At 36.9% G+C, this 18,828-nt stretch overlaps 1 protein-coding gene across 1 annotated transcript in view; it reads left to right on the top strand.

Annotated features, from left to right (window-relative positions):
* LOC120625583 (dual specificity testis-specific protein kinase 1) overlaps positions 1 to 18,828 on the top strand; it is a 134,081-nt gene that overhangs the window by 1,646 nt on the left and 113,607 nt on the right. The window lies entirely within an intron of this gene.

The following is an 18,828-nucleotide window of genomic DNA, read 5'->3' as shown; positions in this document are numbered from 1 at the left end:
TCAATAATATTTTTTTCTAACTGAAAAATAGCTAGATAACTCTGATCTTAAAAAGACAAATTGCAAAATATTTATTGGTATCTTATTAGAATGTGCATATTTGCTTTTCATAATATTAATTATTCATTGATTACTGTCTGTACCACCATACAGATTAGACTGCTTGGGTTTTTTTAGTCTTCTTAGTTTTGGAGAGGGTTGTACTTTGTGAAACTTATAGAATCAAAATATCTGATCTCTGGCTTAAGCCAATTGAAACTGCATTCTTGCCTTCTAGCTAACAAAATCCACATTATCATATGTTAAGAATTAAAATTTCCTCACACAAATTTTACAAACATTCTTGCAAAATCATTGCTTTAGATTGTTCCACACCACAATCTTATCGCTATCAATAATCTCACTCTAGTATATTCTGTGGGAATGTTATCTTATGATACAAATTACACAATATTATAACAACTAATAATTCTTTTCATTATTTCTCTATGCAATTTGGGATAGATTATAAAACTAAGACCAATAAGTGCAAAGTAAAATAAAAGTATTTGATGTGGTGTGCATACATAAATTCTTTAGCAAATGTACTGCCTGGGAACCTCTGCTTTTTGTGTTTTCTTTTGAAAATTGAAGATTCAATTATATATTTTCTTTCTATCAAGATAATACCATCTTATACAGCTTATATAATTCTATTCTTCATGTTTTAGTAACTTTTAATTATTAAATTCGAAATTAAATTATATTAATGCCATATTAAGGGTGTTAATTCAAATTCATATTAATAGGATACAGATTCCTAGATTCAATAATAATTGGTTCAACAATATCTGATTGAAAATAAACTTTATTATAGTTATTACTTATCCTGTATGATACTATATATTCAGATTTCAAACATTAACCTGAATTATATTTATATATATTTTTTATCATAGGTGCTCTTATTAGCAAATGCTTAAGAAGTTTCACAAGAATAGAATAAAAATAATCGTGGCCTCTTTATTTGTTGATAAACATGTTTCAATACTTGCTGTTATCACATTATTATTTGGCAAGACATATTTTGGCAGTGGCACCTTTACTAACAATTTCACTGGCATTTTGCCTTTAAATAATTGTACTAGAATGTTGCTAATTTGCATCTAATTAAAATGACTGTCTGCTAATAAAAGTTGTTAGTAATTTAGGACAATCTGCTACATTGACTTAAGTACTAGTAATTTTAATACTAGGCAGAATTCCTGTTGTATCAATAAACAAACAGTCTATCTCATTCTGTTCTATTAACTGCATCCATGTTGAACATATGCCTTTCCTAGAGTGTTCCACTATACACAATTCTCTGCCTTCCTCATCCAGCCACTTCTCACCACCATGTAAAGGCGATCTGTCCATCGAGCTTGCTATAGTCACCTTAAATACTGAAAATGTTCCATTGAAATTGGTTTAGTCTTTCCCATAGTAAAGTTGTTGTCTGTGACAGTTTGTCAATATTAATTCTGTCTTAATAAATATAAACAGCCAGTTATCTGAAAATCACATAATGTTCTCAAAGGAATGGGAAGTCTTCCAATCTGCATTGTCCATGGTTAACCCTTCTCATTTTGAATGTCCCTGCAGAGGGCCGGTAATGAATTTATAATGATGATGTAGATTTTAAAATCACATATGCATACTCCAATTTTGTTTGTTTATTTATATGATCACTGACTCAGAATCTAGCAATAAAACACTTTAAATGGCATTGAGTCATAAAAGCATTTTGTACCATAGTATTTTATTTCATTAGTTATGATAATTATTGTGTTTATATTAATTTAAGACTAATAATTATGTCTTCTTTGCTCAACAACAACTTATATTATTCAGATAGCATCCCACACAAAGTACTATAAAACTCTATTTTCCATACCCTGTTCCTCGGAGAGCATGTGAAGTAGTTGGTTCCAGTTGTTAAATAACTAAGATGAGATAATATTCCTTGAAGTCTACCAATGCACATTGGACCAGCATGGGATGTCTTTGCCCTAAACCTTCACTACGAAGAGAGGAGGTGAGAGCCCAACAGTGGGATTTCAATATGCTAATGTTGAAAAAACACTTAATAATATTTTACAAAGTCTTGATTAAAACAACAAAAAAAAATTACCGATGCAATCATCGTGTTATGGTTTTCATAACCTTGCCAATGACCTTATTCATTCATTGGGTTTATTCGTATTTATGAATTGTTAGTCAATTACCTTGAATAGTAGGTATGACATTGAGTCCAGCAAAAATACTAGACCACGTTTCGTACTGCTAAGTACTAATAGCTCGCATATATATTTTTGTGATTTGGTTACATATAATATAATAATATGCCTTCCATTCGTGATCAAGATTAGTAACAATGTGTTAAGGCCAAGTTTGAAAAAGCAAGTATGATGCACCTTCCGTGTGTTAGAAAAACTATTTATCGCTCGGTAGATACTCTTAATTACTATAAAACTTATTTGTCTTAAAAACATGCAAATTCCAATTTTTTTTTTGCTATCTATGCAGTCAAAGGCTAGCTGGTTGTGGAATTATCCTCCTAGCTTTAGTTTTAAGTTAACGAATGTAGTTATCACCATCGCCTCACTACACTGGACACATATTATATTATATGTTCGCTTTATAAGTGCCTATAAATAAATAATTTTTGAATTTGAATTGTATTTCAAGAAACTGTTAGCAAATAGATTAAAAAAACTCGTTACGTTTACTAGCTTAAAAACAAGGCACTGAATGCTTCGGATATTACCGTATAATAATTATTGTTGACAGCTCCTTATTACTTTGTCGGTTGTATTCACAACAAACTTATTTCCGAAACACATTTCCACCCTTCCCGCGCTTTGTCACGGCGGATCGGGGGAAATGATTCAGCCTTTTGATATGATTGTGACACACAAAACGTTATTTTTACGTCGTGTCTGCGCAAACTACTTGACTTTTGTTGTTCTAGACATGTTTACGTACTTGAACATCATCAAAAACTGCGTGCTGAAAGCGCAACTTCTGTCAAACTAGTAGGAGAACACTAACGACCGAAGTTACTATAATCTATCTAATCTAAATTCTTCAGATAGCAGATTGAATTCAGTAGATTTATTCTTATCTGCAAACATTCAATTAGTTACGAGTACCTATGTGATTATTTATTGCATTGATTATTTACTAATTCCGGGCATGTGTGGACAGACGACAATTTGATCTGTAAGCCTTTTTATGGAAGAAAGGGACTTTCTATATAAAGAACAGAGATGTTTATGTAAAGATTAATAAAAAAAGGTCTTATAATAAAAAAAAATCTGACTCGGTTTTGGATACTCATGTAAACCCAACACTGCTAATCTGTTAGGATCGTAACAAGGAGACCTAAAGTGAGTATTTTTTGTTTATTAATATGAATATCTCGCCAAGTCTGTAAGTTTGTGAATACGGATGATAGCTTAGACTCTTATAAATATATACACGAACGTGGCAATACATCATCAACATCCCACTATGGGGCACGGGTCTCCGCTCAGAATGAGTTTTTAGACCTTTGTCTACCACGCCGGCCGAGTGTCGATTGATAAGACAAGCATTGAAGAGCATTATGGAGAACACTCAGGCATGCAGGTTTTCATCGCGAGGTTTTCCTTCACAGAGCAAGTGACATTTAATTGCTTAAGACGGTTATTACTCCGCAAAGAGAGCTGCGAGCCGCGGATCCAACTCGGTCCCCGTAAAAAGGAAGCCGAAGCCTTACCCTCAAGGTATCTCAGCTTATAACGCGACCTTACCGATAAATATTCAATACAATACAGCTGTACTCACACTCCATATCATACATTCTTGTTAGTTAATTACTATGTGAAATACTCGTAAATACAAAGTCATCAAAGTGGATGGAACGTAAGGAGCGTGACGGCACTGTCATATCACCTTTGTTGGTTCAAGTGAGGCGAAGAAAGGCGTGCTTCGACTGTGACATCATTTGTTAATAGTGTTTATTGTGCGCGAAATTCCACAGTTCAATGTCGTTATTGTGATGCAAAGGAGTGAGGAGCCGTTTTCAATATTTACTCAGTGATTAGGTTCACTTACAAACCTAGGGATGCTCATTGGAAATGTACGACAACGCTTGTGAATGTTGTGAAGATGTTTTTGGGAAACGTTCGGTTTAATGGAATAGCAAGTGGCCTATGTACTCTTCATAGACTCTAAGCCAAATTTAGTGGTTTATGAGGACGTTTAAGCAGGACAAACAAACAAATGATTTTTCGCATTTATAATATTAGTTAAGGATTAGCGGTCGCCATATATGTTTATATTCTGCTGATTAATAATATCCCTTTAAAATCTATACTCTTAATTTTGGGTGGAGCATAAACTAGTTTACGTCGTTTTCACATGTTAGGTATGACACAAAAAATAGTAGAAACTCCGTCCGTAACAGAAGTCCGTCTCGCACCTAATAGAAAGCTGGATGTATACTGAAATTAGTTAATAGACCTAGTAAACGCTAAGCGGATGTCTGATTGGCTCTATCCTAAAACGTTTGAATTAAACTTTTTTTCAATTTCCCGGTCTGCGCAGTTGCACCCGAACTTAATCGGAGATAGAGAAGGCGGGATTTCATATGATAATAACGAAATTGTTTAGTAAGATTACAGTAAATCATTTTACTGGCATTTACTTCATTGTAATAATTAATTATTTCAAACTTTTATATTTGTTTATTCCATTCAAAATCTGTGTAGTATGCATTTCAACCAAAATTGCCTAAAATAAACCCATCAAATATAGTAGATGAGACAATACTTTGACCAATCTAAGCGTCAACAGCTATCATGAAATCAAATCGAATTGGGATAAAAATTAACTATTAAAATCGCATTACCCGAATTGAAAATGGTGTATAAATAATTAACAACACACTGTGATTTTAAAGCATTTTGTCTATTTAGTTTTGGATAAAATTAAATTTTCTGGATAGTGGACATGATTTTTATTTGTATATATATACTTGAACTTTTTTACGAACTGTTCTGTAATGTATATACACCTATCTGTAACGTATAATTAATTCATTGCGATCCATTTTATCAGTTTTATTAGCTAATTTTATAGGATTAGCATTTATAACCACGTGGGAGGCCTAGTCTGCGGCTAGTTACCACCCTACCGACGTGCCGCTAAGCGATTAAGCGTTGCGGTGCGAAATCGCGAAGAAACCAATTGGGTTTAATATAACTGTCGTAATCATACCCCTAAATGTCGTAATCTTAGACTGCATCATCAAATACAGCCAAGAGCTAACATAATTTGAATAAAATAAGAATTTTAATCCTCCGGAGCTAACTTGCAATCAAATCAGATCCTTAATACACGACTACTGTCACGATTTTAGTCTAAAAATTTCGAATAAATACATCAGCAAGCAGCAGAGAAACTATCAACATCAATGATGAAAACCTAGATGAAAGAATCATGTGAGATCCAAAAGTAGAAAGACACAAAAAACATCTCCGTCCGATCTTGTCTATGCCAACGTTATCTGCGACAAGTGATCAAGAATCACGCAGCACGCTGTCAAACGCATGCGCATTTTTTATCTGCAATCAGTCGGGACGTCAAATGGGCATAGCAATCTTTTGAGACTATCATGTGGAACATTTACTTTATGTTGACGTGTAGACTTTTTGTGTGCATATCGATAATATTGTTTTTATATCGAATTCCTTGTCCATAATGGTGCTTAATCGGTTGTTCATAAATCTCTTAAACCACATTGACAGGTCTAAAAATTGCTTTATCCGTTTCATAAGTTCCTGGAAGTAAAAAATACTTTATTTTTGGATCTATCAAAATAACTGTATTAATTGCACACAAATATCAAATATACATACTTTAATTAAAGAGTAATGAAAATAAAAGAACATAACAAAATCGCAATCGAAAAATATTAACTCCTTCAACTTATTATTGAATATATATCAGATTAAGATCTGGCTAATAGCCATCATGATTTAAAAAAAAACAACTGTCCAAACATTGCATAATGCCATAATGATTCTGACCCTTATTAAAGAAACGGTACACTAAGAAGAATACCCTTTCCAACTTAGTATGGAATAGTAACCGAAAATCAAACTCCTTCAACTTATCACCGAAAGAAAAGTAGATCGAAGCCTGGCTGTCGTCGGTGGTTTAAAGACGACAATTGTAGACCAAATGTTACACAATGCCCTAATGATTGTAAGCCTTCATAAAGAGTACAGTACAGTATGAAGAATAAGTTATAACAAAACCTAATAACCTGTAACGATATTGTCTACAGCCGAGGTGCATGTAGTAATAAAAAACTCGCTTATTAAATCTTCAATCTCCATTAACTTCCGGCAACTTGGTTGTACACTTTTATAATAAAACTGGTGAAGTGCGAAACTTCGCGCTTTCACAATATGATTTTATGCGAAATTTCTCAACGCAACCTTCGTTAAAAATGCCAAGTTATTGCGTATATTCGAAATAGCTTCTTGAATAGCTATATCTAAATGGAACAACTTTCCAGATTAAAGAAATATGATTATAAATTGCTACATAGGTACGTAAAATATGAAACTTATTTTATCTAGAGATTTCACCAATAAAATTAAACACGATTATTTCAAGCTAAGTTCATGGTTACAGTTTACCAAAATCTAGTAAACTGAGTTAAAGCAAAATGGGATTCAAATTCTGAACGCATTATTTTCAACGTTTAGCTCATCAACACGTTTAAAGAACTATAAGCTTATTTGATCCTTGTCTTATTGGGAGGATTTTAATGCAAACTTCGCTTTCGGAAATAATAGTGTCGGTTGACATAAGCTGAGGTAACGATCGTGAATTTCTATTACCGCGACATGAGAAAGAGTTCTTTCAACCTTTGCTTCATGACGTAATTGATAATCTAATTATAATATTAAGTAATTTCTTTCTTATCTTATACAATATATTCTATAAATATTTCAACGCCTAGTTAACCTGTATAACTTAACAGCTGTTAACCTCGTCTGAATTCAGAAAACATATTGTAGATTACAATCAGAAATCAGATGTTAGAACCTTATGTAAAGAGGGTGCGAAGAGAATTCCTAGTCAATTAATTTCTAATTATTATAGTTATCGCAAAACAATCGAGCGATGCAACAATTGAGTTCCACGGAAGAAATTAATAAACTTTTTTGCACGGCATTGTAAAACTGTCGAGATTGAATGCAGGAAAATGTTTCTAAGGAAGTTTGATGTGGATGCAGGATGTAACCTTCGTGCAAGGTTTACGAGACAACGTGTATTTTTAGTAGATAAGTTTATAGTTTTTAGCAATTTGAAGTTAACTAAGGTGTCCTTTTTAAAGTGCCTACCATTTTTGGTTCAACCGTGAACTGTAAGGTTTTATTTTATTATTTTTACGAAACTGACGAGGCGTACCCTTGGAATTGTAATTTTTGTTAATGAAAACCGAAATATTGCTTTACAAGCTTTAGAGGTACATTATGTCCTGTCTCTGAGACTTATCTGTGAAACCGAATACTTAATAGTTTTTGAGTAAACCACTGCTGTATTTTCTGACACTGACATCAGATGCAAAATTAAAATTATGCTACCCCTGTCTCTTTATAAGGTACACGTCGTGTAGCGTAGGTACTATGCGCGTGTCGGTCTTTTATCTTCAATAGGGTTGTCATAAGTAAACTCTGAGAATGTTTTAAATTAGTTTGTATGGAAAAATAAATACGCTTTTTTTTAATTAATATTTTTTCCTGAGTGATTCCTTATGAAATTTATTTCTGCCCCTTCAATAGTATTCCGTAATTCCGTTACACGTTGTATCAGTGGCGTGCGCAAGGTTTTTCACTGGGGTAGGCACGACGTAGGAAGATGGCATCAAATGGGTAAGTCCTCCTATACGAATTTTGTTAATATTTTAGGGTATGCAATGCTTTTGTGCATGTATGAAGTGAACGCCACTGCGTTGTATATATATAGCTAGTTCATAGATGTTGATACGATGTTATTAGAAAGATTTATATAAGCAATAGAGCGTTCAAAAATTTTAAAAGTATGTGATTAACAGGCGTATGAGGCTTAACCTCTGGTTTATGGACACTTCGTAGGACTTGTTTTTTGTACTGTTACTCTGTTTTTTGTTCCACTTACTTACCATTAGGAGTACCATCTGCTCGGTCCGTCAACTATAACTATAACATTAAAATGGGAATGGACGTCGGTGCCTAAACTGTAGTACTTAATGTACTAAGTCTTTTAATCATGACTATGAATTTTGATATAACTTTTTTCTGCCCTTATTTTAAACTAACTGCACCCTGCAGTTTATTATATTGAAGCATAATTATGAAAGGCATTTGTAATAAACTACCCTCCCACGAAACGCGATCGCGCGATATTTTAAAATCGGTTAAGTAGTAAGTTTATCAACTAAGTTACATACGACACACTCAAATCTTATATCTGTATATTATCTCTGTGTATCTATTGAGTGATTGATCTACTGTTTATATAATCGACTGACTCATGTCTTGTTTAGTGGAAAAGTGCAAAATGTTCTAGCGCATTACCTTCGATTCAACCGCAAGGTTTGCGTCTGCGAGCCGTTTATAAAGTGCCTAATTATAGCTAACCACGTGTGATTTGTTTGTGATGTGCGTCGAGCCGGTGATTTTTACTGCTAGCTACACATTTAGATTTAACCGCTTAGAACCTCAAATACGACTCGATTGCGAGCGAGCAGTACCCATAGTACAAGATTTGCTCGCTTATAATCGAGGAGTCGCTTTCGCATATCTAAGTCTGTACCGATAAAGTAAAATTGGCGTACTACTACCTGATTCATGCCCGTTTTCACTAAACCTAGGCATCGCATAAAAATAATGCCTAATGATTTAGGCGATGTCTATTAAAAAAAAACGTTTCACCAACTCTTAGGTGATAACAATTGGTGAACGGTTGATGAATGCCTGGAAATCTCTTTAGTTTAGGTGTTACTTATTCAGGCATTGCCTTGTTCTTCGTTAGTGACAACGGTTATTAGAGTCGTACGGCTTTTACAAACGTTCTGGCAAAAGCCCTAGCTGAAGAGTTGTAGGCAAATTTGAGCTTTAACATACATATGAGTAAGATACATTTTACTGTGCTGTTCAAGTATTTCGATACTCCATAACTACTCTTCGATTGCGAGCAAGCAAATCTTGCACTAAGGGCACCTGATCATGTATTAAAAGGCTACAAATCAGTAAAGTTACTGAATATAGGGGCTGGTCCTTTCCGCTATGTTTGTAAATTCCTTGTGGAGGTGGAGGTGGAGGTATGACATGCCGTAGTAATACCAATGATTATATTATGTACTGGTCAGCTAATTTAACCAACTAATAACTGGCTTAGCGGCAAAAAGCGACATCATCGACATAAATTCCCCGACGACGGTCGACGGTTACCTCGACCGCTTTTCGAACGAAGTACCCCGGCTCCGCGCGAGCAGATGTTTTCGACATACGCCTCAGATAACGACGCTAATTGCTGTCTGGATTTCGTAATACACCTTTATTTGTCACTTGCATGGAACCAGCATAGATCTGTTTGTGTAAGCCACGGTCACGGAGAAGTCGGTCGGAAGACTGTCTTTTCCAGAGGCAATTTTGGAATTTATAATTTCTGATTTTTTTCTGGTCTGGTCTGGCCTGGTTACCATCGTACCTACGCATCGTACGCTAAACGATTTAGCATTCCGATATGATGTCGCGTAGAAACCATTGTGGCAGTTAAATTATACCTTTTTTGGTTATGGGAATGTAACAACTGTCTTACTCGCTATCAGGTTAGCCCGCTACCATCTTAGTCTGTGTCATCACTAGGTTAGATTGCAGTCAAGGGCTAACTTGTTTTGGAATCAAAAAAGAAAGAGAGAAAGCGCGAAGTAGAACAAATCATCGTCATTCACAGCCTATTAATGTTTCTCCCATACAAGATAAAGATTCAAAGCTTAACCTTATTGGTTATTACGTTGGCGGGCAATTATCACTTGTTAGTAATAATGATCGAGAAAGATCACTTGACGTTCTCTCCGGGGCATGTGGATGGACGTTGCCATCTTCGCCCTAACTTCTGAGCCTTTAGAACAAACCCATTACCTAACGATAACCAGTTAAACACATACTTTGCACTATGTAACCTCGGTTCCCAACCGAGATTCAATATATGGTCACCTCTGTTGGCGACTGAGGCTATACAATAATAGTTTGAGTGTAATTCGATGGGAGCCTGCCATAGTTTCTAACGTTATTTCATATTCACTGAGATACAGAGTAAGCAATTCTCGTGGCCAATTTCGTCAGCTGAGAACCTGATTAAGGCAGTGCCGTGTATAGAGGGTATGCGGATGATATAAAATTAAGAAAATCTCCATTACAAGTTATAAAAACTTTAGGGCAGGCTTTTTATACATCTTACAATGCCTATCCTTATGTTTTTTTTTATATAAGGATTAGCTGACCCCAGCGCCATCTGTCGGGCTGATTTGTGAATCTAAACCATCCAGGGTGCCACCCAAACGCATACCGAAAAATTCATTCAAATCGGTCCAGCCGTCTAGCAGGAGTTCAGTGACATACACACGATAGGTAATGGAGATTTTTTTAATTTTATATTATCTGCATACCCTGAATGGCGATAGTGGCTATAGGTGAAAGAAATTTCCATTGATTACTCAAAATATAATTTTACAACGTTTCTTGTTTTCGAAAAATCGTAAAAAAGCCTTAACGTTCAACGTTTAACTCGCTGACCCACATAAAACTGGACGCTATACGCAGGTAGGCATTAAACTTGCTTTACTTAAGTACTTACTTCACTTATTTTTTTCGTTGGTTTTTTTCAACATAACAATAATTATGTCATACCTTATTTATATGCGGCCTCTGTCGTAACCTTATTGATAAGACGCCGCTTTGATAACGCCGCGCGTAATGAAATAGCTAATTGATTATATTAAATTACTGTTTTATTAATAGTTCATAACTTGCAGTTGCCCTCGATTTCTTACGCGCTGACATTCTGCCCGTATTTTATACTTTCTCGCGATATAACACCAGAGCATCATAATCATTATCCACCCATTATCGAGCCACTATAGGGCACGGGGCTCCTGTCAGAATGAGAAAGGTTTTGGCAGAAGTCCATCACGCCGGTCTTAGTGCGGATTGGTCACACGGCTTAGAGAGAAATCTCAGGTACGCCGGTTTCTTCATGAATTTTTCCTTCATCGATAAACTAAGTGATATTTTAACTGCTATTTTGTTTATATAGGACTAATAATTGACGGACGGACAGATGGAAAGTGGAAAACCATCGCCTATAAACAGAGCAACACTTCACAGGGCATGCAACATGCCACCCTGTGTCCATCAAATTGAGACGTAGGTGTTTAGCCTCATGTGCCTGTTATTACGCCGGCAACCACGCCCTTCAGACCGGAAAACAGTACCTTCTTCCCCAGATAAGCTCTGCACAATACGCTCTACTACTACTAAAATAAAAACGCACATATCTCTGGAAAGTTAGATGTGCGTGCCGGGATCGATCTCGGTCCCTCCGTAAGGGAGCCGAAGGCCTAACCTCTAGGCTATTCCTAGAACACTCCCTGCAATTGATAGTGACAATTCTGCATTTCCGCACATTTCTAAACAAACATTGATAGCCTATAGGGTAGTATTTTGGCTGCGCTTACTTAACGTCAACATCTCCTAAAGATGCTCAGGTGTCGGAGCGAAACTGGCGAAGATCTGTTTGGTGCGGTGTATAAAGATTGAAGGAATTATAAATTCCACCGTACAGATTCTTCCGCTGTTCGCGGAGTATAGCAAATTAAACTTAATTTTCATAAGGCTTCACTTTCGTTACTCAGTTTACAACACCGACGTAATGTAAGGCTGGTTTAGGTTTTTACATATATACTTTTGCGAATGTGCTCAGGTACTTCACAATCCTGTGCCTCTGCACGGCTAGCATGGGCAGGAGACAATTATCTTCCCGGAGAAAGAATAAGAATGTATCTTATCCCACAGCTATATCAACTCTCAGAGCATTGGCGCACAATTGGAAATAATATCCAAATAGTTTTTGTGTAATACACGGGGGTAAACTTCTCCTATTCCATTTCCCGTGCTTTAGCACCTGCTAAAGCAGAAATGTGGAAGAAGATATAGATAGCCACCTGGACATCTATATCTTCATCCACATTTCTGATACGTATCGCTAGAGTGTTGAACGCTCTTCCAGCATATTTGGTTCCTTCCAACCTGAGTCCAACAAGGCAAAAGTTAATAGGCATTCTCTGACAAGCGCGCTCCAACCTCGGTTATTGCTTTTCATCACCCATAATAGTCGTCAAGCCCATCCCTAGCAAGCATAAAAAAGTCTTCGTTTTCTATCAGTTTACGCAAATACGATGATGGATGCATAGATTTATTTCAAAATCACAGACAGACAACTTGGTTTTAGTTATTTGTACAGATAAGGATGGCGCAGTTTAATATTAACTGGGGTCAGTTCTGAATCACTCATGTCTGAAGACATGGATTGACAGAGCGATAACATACGAACTATTTTGTTAATCTCATGCGTTCAGTTCATATTGACATGTTCGCACTTCTATACGAGCTTTCGTAATAATGGTTGAAAATGCAGTCTTTGCAATTTGCATTGCACAAATCTTAGTAAAAAAAAAAAACCGATATTTCTTGTGTTACATTAAAATGAAAAGAAAAAAATCTTTAACTTATTATTTGGGTTAAACTGTAAGAAAATCAAGTATAAGTACAACCTAACTTTAAGTTTTACTAAACTGCTACTTATATTTGTTGTTCGATATATTGAAGATTGAACTAAATTTCAACACATTCATAAAATATTGATATCGATAAATATATTTTGGTTTTTCCTACATTCCTGTCCCCTACAATCACATCAGTACACATTTCGTATGCGCACCGGACCGCATTGCAAACAGTATAATGGGCATTGAGCCATTGACTAGTAAAGTACTACGGATTAAAGCAGCCATGCCCAAAGAAATCTATGCGCACACCACATCGGTCACGTAAATGACATCACTAGTGCGCGTTTGTTTGAGTCTTTAAGTATAAAGAACGAGATTTCGAGATTGATTTATCTTATATCTTTAAACGCGCAATTCTTGTATATATATAATTGGAATCTCGGAATCGGCTCCAACGATTTTCATGAAATTTAGTTTCGGGGGCCATAAATCGATCTAGCTAGGATTAATTTTTTTTAAATGTCATTTTATTCGTGTTTTCCGGTAATAACCGATTTGGTGCAGACGAAGTTTCACGGGTCAGCTAGTATTAAGTGACATAAGAAGCGTCTGAGACTCGCTTTTACAGTTGTCACCTACAACCCAGTGGACAGTCGAGTGCACAGGGTTTTCCGATAGGAATGATAAACAAATTATAGGGTAAGGAATGCTTTTGCATTGTGCATTGCAGACAGCATTCCTAGTAGTAGTAGAGCTTTTATTGATAGAGCTCGTCCGGGGAAGTACTACCACTATGCTTATTTCTGCCGCTAAGCAGCATTGTTGCAATGTTGTGTTTTGTCTGAAGGGCGTGATTGCGGGTGTTATTACAGGCATATGAGGTTTAGCACCTACGCCTCAGGTTTATGGACATAAGACGGCATGTTGCAGGACGTGTTATTTGCATGCCCTGCGAAGTATGGCTCTGTTTAACGGCGATCGTTTTATTCCTACCATCAAGTGGGCCATATGCTTGAACCCTCAATTATAACTTTATAAAAAAAATATTTACTCGTTGCGACGTTCGTCGCTAGTTCGTAAAAAACCGAACCGATACAATCGGTCTTTTTAACGGACCGCAATATGAGGCTTAACGGAATTGAGTAATTAATTTAGTTGGACTAATAAATTTTAACAGAATCAAGTTTTAATATTAAAGAAATCTTCACAGTACAGCGCCGGAGTTTGGATACAGACTTTTTTCATACTCGCGCCTCAGACAGAAGGTTAAACTGCATTATACCTGCGTGATGAATTAATGCTCCAACGCATTGTCTCATGATATAAGAGCCCTATGAGAGAAAAGGATTTAAAGAACACATTTTACGGGTTTTAAGGGTTTAGACGATGATGATATTAGAACTGAAGGACTGAGACCTACCACGCTGCCACATTCCTGACTAGCGGGACCATATCGCTACAGCTATATTAGAGTCTCTATTCATGTAAATTAATGCTATTATGACGTGAAGCACGTCATACCATTTAATTGCATCCACACAACGGTTATAATTCTTTATGGCTCATTAAGAACTTGTTAGGCGGCCTTCGCAAAGGACTTCTTCTCAATTAACTGGTAACGAGCGATTGAACGATCTTTGGACCTACCTACCCACCACCTCGCTGAACCTGCTTGGACGTCTTGAATAATTTGGCTCGCGAAAATGATCGAGAGGCTATTGAGACCTGTGCCCCTTTTTTATTTCCCGTGGGGAAATCCTCATGGGTACCATCGTGCCACGAGGACTGACTCGGTGGGCGCCGCTGGCTTGGTAGCGGTTGCGTGCGAAAGCGTTCCCGTGTACCAGTCACCAGGCGATGATAATAGTCTGTCTGTAAGAGTCCGACATTGTCCAACAGATGCGGTGGTAGGTATCTGTGCGGAAAGCCTTTTAAAAATTGGAGAAAAGTGAATCTGACCAATTTATATGGAGTTTCCAAATTTTGACGTTGTTCCTACATGTCAAACGATAGATTTACCCTAACTTGTAAATATGTTTCATGAAAACTTGTAATATTTGTAGACGGAGCCAAAAAATCATTGCCACAACATAACAAACAAATATTATGTCAAATTGAGTCAGGGCACGACTAAAATAACGACGGGTTCCACTGTTGTGGGTATGGTGAATTATATATTTAGTGGTCATTAACCTTTAATTGGTTGCTTGGGGTTTTATATACCCCATAGCAAGTATAAGTCAAATTGGCTTATAGATAAAAAAAAATATCTTATATAAGTACGAACTGTTTATATTTCGAAGAGTTTAATAGGTTAATGGGCTTAAAAAATGGTACATCTTTTGATTTTGGTTAAGACGGTAACTATAACGCGCTGGCGAAATGAGCGAGATAATATGTTTGGCGACAGTAAAGTGTAGTTCAATGTATAAGCCTTGTTTTGGAAATCGAGGGGATGGAAAGTGACTTGACCTCAGCAACAAGTTTTACCAACATTCACGATACTTCGCACTTCAAATTAGTTTTTTTTTTCTTAATTTTTATGGAAGGTTTGTTCAATTCTGAACATGCCACCCTCATCGGAGCTACTGAAAGGATATTCATTACTGCCTACGTTTAATGGACACTTTATATATGTCATAAAGTTTTCTGGCCGCCTTAGATAACAAATGAGCTTAAAATATAAAACCTCGTAAAATTCTTTTATATCTTCTATCTCTATACCTTATATCAGAGCAAAGTACCTTTTATAACACTATTGCACTTGACTGTGCTTCCGTTTTATTTCTGCGATTTAACCAACCCCAAGCGACCAATTTCGTTAAAATTCAGGCGCGTCCGATTAAGGGTTAAGTGCAGTCGTCAGTTGATAAGGCAGACGCAGGTACATAACCTTCTCCGCAAGGTTGTCTCCGACATACGCAAAGCCATTAACCTAAAAACGTTTAAGGGTTCGTGCCGTACACCACTTAACTGCAAGCCTTTTAACATTGAAACTTTTTTTTTATTTGGCGGATATATACGATACAGTCTTTTCACACAGACATCTTGTGACTCGCAGTACATGGTCCAGCACCCAGGGACTCCAAATGCCATCGCCCCTGGATACAAGCGTGTCGTGACCATGGCGTGTGGAAACAACTACACTAAACTTACTTGACCTGTTGACAAATAGGCTATGCCCTAATGTTTTCTCAACAATTTTTCGTTGTGTACAAAGCTCGAAAGTAGTCTGACATACTCCGACCAATATCCACGGGAGCATACAATATATCATATTGCACTTTGGTACGGAAACCTTCGACTGCAAGTCAACTGCAGTGCTTGTAGCGTTGTGCCATAAACTTAGCACCTACTTTGCAAGAATATCTTCGTCACACTTCCAGACGAATTAGCGCGTGGAAAAATTTACACGTTTACGTAAATCAATAAAAAAATTACGTAATGCACGTGTATAGGTAATGTTATATTATAGTTCCCTAAGTAATTAGTGCGTGAAAAAACTACATGGCGACAGTTTCACAAACTTCCACCCAAATCGGCCACTATTTGAACCTTGACACATAATTATTTAAAAATTTGAATTAGGAAATTGGTCTGTACACCACCATGCCTCTTGGTCTAAGATATCTGTAGTTTTAGAATCACACATATTCATTTTGGACACATAAACTTGTGTGTCGTTCCAACCGTTTCTTAATTCTTAGATAAGGCTTTTAGGCGCACTTTATAAAACATCTGAGGAAACTTGCATGCCAGAGAGTTCTCCATAGCGTTCACGTAGACTGTAGACGATAGACTTCGACCAATCAGCACTTAGCCAGAGAGGTGGAGTACGGCCTAAACACTAACGTTTAGTGCTAACTTGTAGCGGAATAAAAAGTGACATAACAATCATCGATAGTGAATTTTTCCGTCAAGTTCTCTTGAAAACTTTGCCTGCAAATTCTGCACGAAGTAGTAGGTACCGAATATAAACGTTAATTTATCCTGTCGTTATCAACGTAACTATACAAATCCAATTGAAAACTTATTAATAGCTCTGGCGTCAATCCCATTTGGCAAAACCCCTTAAATTTGTATCAATGTAACACAATTATGGTTCCGCCGAAACCAATCTATCACACGCCTTAATTGAACTATTTAATTAACGTGTTAATTATTCCATTGCAAGTGTTGGTCGCTCATAACATACAAGGTCGAGCAATCATACTTTGTTGGTACACAGAAGTCGGTTTGAGATAAATTCTCTCTAAAAGGTACAGAAGATAGATAAACATGCACTTCGAAGGGTATACAATTTGGTTGCCTTATCGCTAAACTCTTGCTAAATATGTCTGGTATGAAGCAGTGATAGCCCAGTGGGTAGGACTTCGTCTTCACGTTCGGGGGGCCAACTTCGAATCCCAGCACGCACATCTTACTTTTCTTAGCAGCAAGTAAAATATCACTTGCTTCAACGGCGAGGAAAAACATCATGAGGGCCTGAGAGTTCCCCATATGTTCTCAAAAGTGTGTGGAGTCCACCAATCCGCACTGGGCCAGCGTGGTGGACTAGGGCCTTAACTCTTTCTCATTGTGGGAGGAGACCCGTGCCTTATACTGGACCGGTAATGTGTTGATAGGACGATAATGATGAAGATCGCTACACAGCGACCAAGACAACCAATAGCGTAAAATCAAAATCTAAATATTGCAAATTGGAAAAGTGTGACTGCTAGTTTGTTTCTTTTTACCTTCTTTCGGCTCTACTTGATAAAATTTAGCACATATTTGCATCCTTTAGATGGACATTACTATGCTATTTATCTCAGAGTAACTGACTCACAAAGTAGCTTTTAAGAAGGGATGAGTTGACTGCAAGAAATATGCGAAGGTGATAATCGATCTAGGAAAATAGACTAAGGAAATTTTACAAATATCCTACGATTCGCTAATTTTCATTGATCATATTCAAGTATTAGCTGGAAAATTATTCATTAAGTTAACAGTTTAACATATTGTAATATTTACGAGTAAATAGTAATTATTGCTCATCAGTTAGAAATTTGTGAGCGTAAGCAGGTGGGCAAGGCATGCCTGCCTGAATACAAAGCGTTCAATTTAAATACAAACAAGGCATTTAACGGAAACTTTGTTACGTGAAATGCTTTATAAGATCTCTAATATACAACAATGAACACAGTAATGAGATGTCGTAGAGCTTAGATGCTGTACCACGTATTGTCGGCAGGAGCAAAGCTGAATTTGAATTTTAAATTTTCCATGAATGAATGAGGTGTGCTAGTAAATTTCCTTTTATCTGGCGTTTTTTCTCCTACAATCAACGAAAAACCATTTATTTTAAACAACACAGCTCTAATGAAAAAACGCTGGGATAGCCCAGCGGTGGGTAAGATTTACGTCTCCCATTCGAAAGGGACATGTATGATCCCAGGCACTAAAATCTAACTATTCGGAGTTACGTGCGTTTTGAGGAATAAAATATAATTTGCTTTAACGGTGAAGGATAACGTCGTCAGGAAACCTGCATGCCTGGTAGGAAACCTGCATGCCTGGTAGGTCTCCATAATTATCCCAAAGTCGTGTGAAGTCAACCAATACGCACTTGGCCAGCTTAGTGGACTAAGGTCTCAACCCTTCTCATTCTGATAGGAGACCCGGCAATGGGTTGATAATGAACCATCATCGATGAAGGCCTCATAAAAGGCTACTGTCACTATGGAGAAAGCTATGTAATGCTTATGGCGACCCAAGACTGCAAAGCCTCATAAGAATCTTGACGACCTCCCTGGCGAAACGGTGAGCGCTGTGAATTAAGTTGGAGGTCTTATTATTTATAATTTCTGAGTTTTCTCTGGTCGGTCTCGTGGGAGGCATTGACCGTGGCTAGTTACCAACTTACCGAAAAAGACGTGCCGCTAAGCGATTTAGTGTTCCGGTGCGATGTCGCGTAGACACCGATTAGTATGACG

This window comes from Pararge aegeria, chromosome 8, assembly GCF_905163445.1.
Source record: "Pararge aegeria chromosome 8, ilParAegt1.1, whole genome shotgun sequence".
Classification (NCBI taxonomy): Eukaryota; Metazoa; Arthropoda; class Insecta; order Lepidoptera; family Nymphalidae; genus Pararge; species Pararge aegeria.
Note: the sequence above shows the minus strand (reverse complement) of the source record. Positions and strands in the feature narration are given on the sequence as shown.